The sequence below is a fragment of the Natator depressus genome, chromosome 13 (assembly GCF_965152275.1).
Source record: "Natator depressus isolate rNatDep1 chromosome 13, rNatDep2.hap1, whole genome shotgun sequence".
Lineage (NCBI taxonomy): Eukaryota > Metazoa > Chordata > Testudines > Cheloniidae > Natator > Natator depressus.
In genome coordinates, this window is record NC_134246.1 from 35,832,966 (window position 1) to 35,841,791 (window position 8,826).

Genomic DNA, 8,826 nt, shown 5'->3' on the forward strand with positions numbered 1-8,826 from the left:
CACATGGAGAAAGGAGAAGGGGGAAATCAAACATCTATCACAGAATTCATCCTGCTGGGATTCGGGAATCTCCCTGGACTGCAAATTCTGTTCTTCTTGCTGTTTCTAGGGATCTATATAGTCACCATGGCTGTGAACATGCTCATTGTAGTGCTAGTTGTGGCTGATCAGCACCTTCACACCCCCATGTACTTCTTCCTGGGGAACCTGCCCTGGTTGGAGACCTGCTACACCTCCACCATCCTGCCCAGGATGCTGGCCACTTTCCTGACTGGGGACAGAACCATTTCTGTTATGGGCTGCGTGGTTCAATTTTATTGGTTTGGTTTCCTAGCAACTGCTGAATGTTATATGTTAGCCATTATGTCTTATGATTGGTAGTTAGCTACATGTAAACCCCTGCGTATGCAACACTTATGAATGGCAGGTTCTGTATGCAGCTAGCAGCTGGATCTTGGCTAAATTCACTCATCCTTCTATCCATATTAATATCTTTTATGTCACAATTAGCCTTCTGTGGCCCTAATGAAATCGATCATTTCTTTTGTGATCTCACCCCAGTGACTAATCTCTCCTGCAGTGACACTTGTCTGGTTACCCTGGCGACCCTCATCTTCTCTTCCATAAACATTGGTTTTCCATATTTTTTGACCCTGGCATCTTATGTTTATGTCATCTCCACCATCCTGAGAATCCCTTCCACCACTGGGAAACAAAAGGCCTTTTCTACCTGCTCCTCCCATCTTATTGTGGTTACATTTTTCTATGGGACCCTAATAACTGTCTACATGTTACCAAACACTGGGGCCCTGAGAGCCCCAAATAAAGTGTTTTCATTCTTCTACACAGTCTTGACACCCGTGATCAATCCCCTCATCTACAGCCTGAGAAACAAAGAGGTCAAGGAGGCCCTGAGGAGAGCTCTGCAGAAATGTCTGGTATTCTTATGAATTCAGAGAAATTGATTGAAATGGGAATAAATCATTTAATTAGTCTGAAAGGAACCATCTAAGTCAGGCTTTTTCAAACTGTGATCCACGGACCCTTGGGGGTCCATGAGGGTACCCCAGGGGGTCTGCAGGCCCCACTTATCAACTCCCTCCCCTCTCTCCCAGCACCTCCTGCCTGCCAGGAAACAGCTGTTCAGCTGCACTGGGATTTGGTTCCTACTTTTCCTATGCTGCTTTGAAAATCCCTGCCTCTGTCTTTATGGATTTGTTTACATTAGCCCTCAGTTGAGTTTCAGAGTTTTCAAAGAAGATTTGAGGGACAAGTCCAACTCCCACTGAAATCAAGGGAAAGATTCCCATTGACCTTAAAGGGCTCTGCATCAGGGCATCACAGCCTTTCCCACAACAAAACAAACGAACTAAAGAATTACCAGCTGGCGTGACCGGGAACTGTTCAGTATTAAGTGGCAATAAATGTGGTGGTTTCTTTCTGTTTTCCCCTTGAGTGTTTTTAAATAATTCTTCAAACATTTTCTGAATACTTGTAAGGTGATTTGAGATATAATAATAAGAACCGTTCTGTTCTGGATTTATTAGATTTCCCCATTAATTCTTCCAACCTTTTGAAAATGTTCTGAAAGTCTCACATTAAACAAAGGCAGGGGTCTGTTTAGGAGAAGTAATGGATGATATATATATCCATCATCTTCAATCCCCATAAGTATATATACAATATATATTGCTAATAGAAAATTAAAAAAAAAAACAGGATTTTTTCCAAAAAACTGAAAACCTTCAGTCTGAAAAATGCTGGCTTTAAGTGAGCTCTGGTTCAAACTACTCATTCACTGTGTGTAATCTCTTCAGAATCTACTTTTCCTGAAGAAAATCAAACCAGCTTACAAGTGACCAACCAGCCCAGTAAAAATACAGCTATGTATTCAGTTATTATATAATAGATTGGGGTTGTTTTTCCCCTTCTCACTTTTTCCCCCATGTATTTTAAATAATATTTCTAAATCTTTTGACCTTGTCAGAAGCCTATTGCATTTGTGACAGCCTGTTGTCTGTGTTCCTTGGATTCTCCATTAATCTTTGCAAAATATCCCATATTGTTGAGATACCCTTGGTTTACAAGCCCCAGTGCTCTAATACTTGAGCTATGGAGAGTGTATGTGACCCCTCATGTCTTACACTGGGCTCCAGCGAGTAAAGCACTGGGCTAGAAATAAGAACACCTGTTTTCTGTTATTTATTCTGATCTCAGGTGGGGTCTCAGCCAAGCCATTGGCCTCTCTTTTCTCAACACCACTTTTGTCTATTTCAATTGGAAATGTTTTGGATCAGGGAGTTTCTCTCCCCGTGTGTGTGTAGCATGCAGCGCAATGGGGATCCCAACACTATTTGAGTCCTTAAGGAGTCACCATAGTCAATTATAACACCCCTTGTGCTTTTGGTGATTGCTACAGGGGCTGACCAGGACATTACCTAGGGAGGTGGTGGAATCTCCATTCTTAGAGGTTTTTAAGGCCTGGCTTGACAAAGACCTGGCTGGGATGATTTAGTTGTGGTAGTTCCTGCTTTGAGCAGGGAGTTGGACTAGATAACCTCCTGAGTTCTCTTCCAGCTCTAATCTTCCATGATTCTATAGTATTTAACAATGTAAAATGACTCCGCCTTCTACTCCCAAAACCCAACCAAATCCCCACCCAGAAAAAGAGAATGAATATAATAGAAAAAATCAATACGAAAAACTCCACCCCAAAGCAGAGGGTTTCATCCCCACCCCACCAAAAAAGAGGAAAGAGCCAGAGTCTGCATTAAATCAAGACGGGATTTTGCTATTACTGTTGATTTTATGCTGAATTTGCTCAGATGCTACAGGAATGGGCAGCAACACAAATCCCTGTGACACATACAGAAAACTTCGAATGTTAACAGACAAAGGCTCCCAGTCTGTGTGGTCCAGCAGCCATGGTGATACACTTTGACTGTGGCAGCCTGTAAGCTACACCCAGCTATGCCAATGTCATGTTTCACAACCCTTTGGGAATCACTTCCTTTCCCCTTGCTTCAGTTTCCAGATCTGTATAATGGGGATTAAGATACTGCCATGTGGTATAAAGTGCTTTGAGATCTATGGATAGCCATATGTTATTAGTAAAGATATGGAAAATTATTTGCCATTCTCTGGGGCTCTTGGGACAGATACAGCACATGGGGGGAAAGGGGAGATTTCCTCTGGAATTAGAATACTCATGGCATCAGCTTTGGTGTGACACTGGTTTAACTAACAATACAGTGTTAATTCCCCTATGAAGGTAATTGTAAAAGATAACTGGCAGCAGGGCCCAAGGAATATCCCAGAAGCAGGAAGGGCCAGGGGGAGGCTGCTGTACATGATAAACCCTGCAAGGATCTAGTCATATAACAATTTGTGTGATGCAAACAATCATGCTGGGCTACAGGAGAGAGAGACATCCCCCAGCCACATATAGGTATCTCCCGAGCAGAGGACAAATCTCACTCTAAGACCAAACCCAGTCACCGTCGATGGAGAAGTCACTCCTTCATGCTGAGGATTAAAGGCGAGTGTTACCAGCATCAAACTCTTCCTCAGACTTTACCTCACTTAGAAGAACACTCCTATTAGACAGGGTCCTCACTTCCTGGCAGCTTCGCCTGAATAAGGACTTAAGCATCTCATCATGATACTGCGAGAGAAATGGATGAAACACAAAGAAGCTCTATGTGTTAAGCCCCTTATCTATCTATCTATCTATCTATCTATCTATCTATCTATCTATCTATCTATCTAGGAAAATTACTCATCGCTCTCTGTCTACTTATTTATCGGTTCATCTCTCTGTTGAGTTCTTTACAGATCTATCTAACCTTTAAACAAGTATCTGTCTCTGTGACCAAAACCTCGCTCTATCCACCCTTCTCCTTACACATCCCTCTATCTATATAGCCTTCTTTTACCTTCTCTCTGTCTGTCTCTCTCTCTTTCTGCTGGCAGCCCATTGTTTTCTCAGGGTTCACCTGCCCCACCCAGTCCAGGGAGATGCTATATGTCTCTTGTTGAGAATCTTCTCCATGGATTACAATGGGAGTTGAAGCCCCTCAGCATTTCTTGTGGGGTGCACGTTAGAAATGCACTGGCATTCCTTACAGCTTGGGAAGCAGTGACATCTGCATAACGAACTTTGCCTGGCCATTTGCTGCTCCAACCTTGCACTCAAGAGCAAGGATAGTCCAATGATTGGCGCACTATGGTGATGTTTGGGAGACCTGACTTATGTTTTCTGCTCTGCCACCGCATCAATGTGTAGTCCAGTCAAGTCACTCTGGGCCTGATTTTTAAAGGTATTTGGGTGCTTAGTGAGTTGGGAGCTAGGCACTAACTGCTTTTGAAAATGGCACTAGGCACAAAATGCCTTTAAAAATCTGGCTTTTTCTGTCTCTGCTTCAGCTCTCCACCCATAAAATGTGGATAACAGCATTGCTGTACCTCACAGAGATATTATAAGGTGTGCTGCTGTAATGGGGTTATGTAAGAACCTCACAAGGGTACACTTTGCTTTCTTCCCCCTGCTATATCCCTTTAGAGCTCCTGATGTTACTGAACAGAGAGTGTGGCCCGGTGTACTAAGTTAGTATTGCTCTTTTTGCTACTCAGAGCTGATCTGTAGTTACACCCCAACAGAGTCATGACAGTCAAGGAACTGCTGAGAGCTATTAATTGGTTATATGTTTTTACAGCTCCTAGAAGGACCTAATCCCATGGGATCATCATGAACACATATAGCCAGGAATTAATCAGTAGCCTTTAATAGTTGATCAATAGTTCACAATTCATGACCAATAATAAGAGGGTTTAGTTTTCCTTGATCGGTCACTAAGGCAATAAGAATGAGAGGAATCTGCATGTGTGACTGATTGGGGGATTTCCTTTGTGCATTGGGCAGGAACCTCTATACAGTCTCTTGCTTCTGTGCTGCTGATCAGTATCCCACCCTCATGTAAGGCACTAGCTAGATACAATTACATTCATGTCCTGTAGCGTCTGTCTGTATGGCCCTATCTCCCATCAAATAAATTTAGGAGTCATAGGTGGAGGAGCAACTCAGAATAAGCTCCCCCTGTGATGCCATGGTTAAAAGATCAAATGTGATCCTTGGATGGATAAACAGAGGAATAATGAGCAGGAAAGTGTAATCACCTCTCTATACAGCACTGGTGAGACAGGCAATGGAATACTGCATCCAGTTCTGGGGTCCACATTTTAAGAATGTTCCAAGATCACAGATGATCGTAAATCAAAGAGACACAAAAATTATGCCAGGGCTGGAGAAAATGTTTCACAGTGAGAAACAGTTCAAAGAGCCCAACTGTTTAACTTATCAAAAACAAGACTGAGAGCTGACTTGGTTACAGGGAATAGGGAGGAAGGAGAAGGTACTAAAGGGCTCTTGAAATTAGTGGACAAAGGAAGGACAAAAACCAATGGCTGCAAGTGAAAGTCAGACTAATTTAAATTAGAAGTGAACACACTTTTTTAAAAGTGAGGGTGATTAACCTGTGGGCAAACTCCCAAGGACAGTTGTGGATTCCCTGTCTCTTGATGCCGTCCAATCAAGACGGCAGGTCACATTTTTAAAGGCATCGAGATGGCTAAAATCCATTGAAGCTGCTAATCCTTGGGAGCCTAGATTCTTTTAAATTCCTACTAAGTTGCTAAATAGCCTTAAAGATCTGGCTCTGGACGCTCTTCTAGAAGATCTCCGTTAGCCAAACACAGGTTATTGAGTTCAATGTGGGAGAAACTGTGGGAAACCACGGTGTGTGTTATACAGGATCTAATAGCCCTTTTGGACCTCAAAATCTATTAATCCAGTGGTCCCCAACGTGGTGCCCATGGGTGCCATAGCGCTCGCTGGGGCATTTATGTACGCCCACCGTCAGGGCCGGCGCCAAGGAACGAAGAGTAGAGGAGCACATCCACCGGAGAACCTGCCACCAAAATGCCACCGGAGGCCACCGGAGGAGAAGCATCGCCACCAATATGCCACCCAGCTTCATTGTACAGCATCCGCCCTAACTAATTATTGCTTTTCCTCTATCACGAGATATGTCACATGGAGAGAGGAGAAAGAGGAAACCGATGTACATCTCATGGAGAAAGGAGAAGGGGAAAATCAAACGTCTATCTCCGAATTCATCCTGCTGGGATTCAGGAACCTCCCTGAACTCCACATTCTTTTCTTCTTGCTGTTTTTAGTGATCTACATAGTCACCATGGCTGTGAACATGCTCATTGGGGCACTAGTTGTGGCTGATCAGCACCTTCACACCCCCATGTACTTCTTCCTGGGGAATTTGTCCGGCTTGGAAATCTGCTACACCTCCACCGTCCTCCCCAGGATGCTGACGAATCTCCTGACCGGAAACAGGACCATTTCTGTTAGCCAGTGCATCATACAGTTTTACTGCTTTGCTCTGCTACTGACCACTGAGTGTTACCTGCTAGCTGTGAAGTCTTTTGATCGCTTCTTAGCATATGTAACCTGCTGCACTATGTCACCCATATGAATGGCAGGTTCTGTATCCAGCTAGCAGCTGGATCTTGGGTAAGTTTATTCATACTTATTACCATATTAATATCTTTGGTGTTGCAATTAGAGTTCTATGGCCCTAATGAAATTGATCTTTTTTTTTTGTCATCTCACCCCAGTAATTAAACTCTCCTGCAGCAACATCAGTCTGGTTACCCTGGTGACCCTCATGTTCTTCTCAGTAGACACTGTCCCCCCATTTCTTTTGACCCTGACATCTTATGTTTATATCATCTCCACCATCCTGAGAATCTACCCCTGGAAGGCAAAAGGCCTTTTCTACCTGCTCCTCCCACCTTATTGTGGTTACAATTTTCTATGTGACCCTAATGACTGTCTACATATTATCAAACACCAGAGCCCTAAACAAGCACTCAGAGCCCTACACAAAGTGTTTTCTGTCCTTTACATCACTGGTTCTCAAAGCTGGTTCGCCACTTGTTCAGGGAAAGCCCCTGGCGGGCCTTGACTGTTTGTTTATCTGCTGCGTCCACAGGTTTGGACAATCACGGCTCCCACTGGCCGCTGTTCGCCACTCCTGGTCAGTGGGGGCTGCGGGAAGTGGCGCAGGCCTAGGGAAGTGCTGGCCACACTTTCTGCAGCCCCCATTGTCCTGGAGCAGTGAACCATGGCCAGTGGGAGCCGCGATCGGATGAACCTGTGGGCGCGGCAGGCAAACAAACTGGCCTGGCCTGCCAGGGGCTTTCCCTAAAAAAGCAGTGGACCACTGCTTTACACTGTCTTGACACCCCAGCTCAATCTCCTCATCTACAGCCTGAGAAACAAAGAGGTCAAGGAGGCCCTGAGGAGAGCTCTCCAGAAAGGTAGGATTTAGAGAGGGTAATTGATATGGCAATAAATCAGTTCTGGTCTGAAATGACCCATTTAGGTGGCCCAAGTCCTTGTCAGCCCTCCTGAGTTATAGCAAGGAGATACTCAGCATTTTTTACATTTGCATCTCCTATTCAGTTGTATTTATTTAGGTAAATTGGGCAGATCCTCAGCAGGTGTAAATTGACACAGCTGCATTGGTTGTTATTCCCTATCTTATCTCAGTCTCTCTAAGATAAGCCAGTGGTTCTCCCATTGCAATGAGAAATAGGAAAATGGGGACAGTGGGAAGCCATGGTGTGAATGAGAGATCCATCTTTAAACCTTAATTTTATTGTTTTGACATTAAACACATAACAAAATGAAACATCTATAAATACATGCCCAAGATGGATATAGCATATAAATAACCAAAATTCAATGTTCGTTATTTTCTAAACCCGGAACCAAACAAGTAAACAGCTAAAAACCTGAACCCGCAGAGGTCATCCAGGGCATCAACTATTAAAGTGACTAAATAGGTAAAAGTGTGAGAACATATCCTCTGAGTATCGAAGACTAATAAATACTAAACTGCAAAAGTATGCAATAGTTTCATGTGTGACCAGATATCTTCATATGTTTTCCAAGTGTTTCTATAAGACAGAGTCATTTTTTCCATTAATGCCATCATGGAGAGCTCACTAAGCAAGTCTGTGTAGGATGGAGAAATTGCATATTTCCATTTTCTCAAAATAACTCTTTTGGTCACTAAAATAATTACTGCCTGGTAATATCAACTCCTCCAGCACCCCCAAAATACACAAACTTGCAGAAGGAAAAACTTAGAGTTTTTGTGAGAGCACTAACTCATAGAATCATAGGACTGGAAGAGACCTTGAGAGGTCCACTCATGGCAGGACTATTTAGACCATCCCTGACAGTTGTTTGTCTAACCTGCTCTTAAAAATCTCCAGTGATGGAGATTCCTCAACCTCCCTAGGCAATTTATTCCAGTGCTCAACCACCCTGACAGGTAGACGTTCCAGAAAACATGCATTTTTGACAGGTAGAGAGGACATGTGGAAGGTTGGCATGGGGCTCTTGGCACCTCCAACATTCATTGTGTGGTGCCAATCTAGCATTAAACCAACATTCTGGAGTCCAGCAGCACCTGTTTAATATTTTGTTCTAGAACAATTGCAAGGATAAAGAACCTGAAGAATCAGTTTTCTCTTGTGATAGTACGGCTAGGTTACTTTTCCCATTTTTTCTTTGAGACTGAGATTGAGAGGTAATGCAAAGCATTAAGCCACCTATAAGTCATTCCTATAAAAGGACTTTTGTTTCCGTATTTCTTAACATGCTCTTAAAGATGATAGCATAGAAACAGACCAATTCCCCTCTATCCCTGCATGAATCCTTGAGCTTAGCCACTGAAGGAAGGA

General features: G+C 43.4%; 1 pseudogene; it reads left to right on the forward strand.

The window, feature by feature from the left end:
• LOC141997080 (olfactory receptor 11A1-like) lies at nucleotides 1-950 on the forward strand (annotated as a pseudogene).
• The last annotated feature ends 7,876 nt before the right edge of the window (nucleotides 951-8,826 follow it).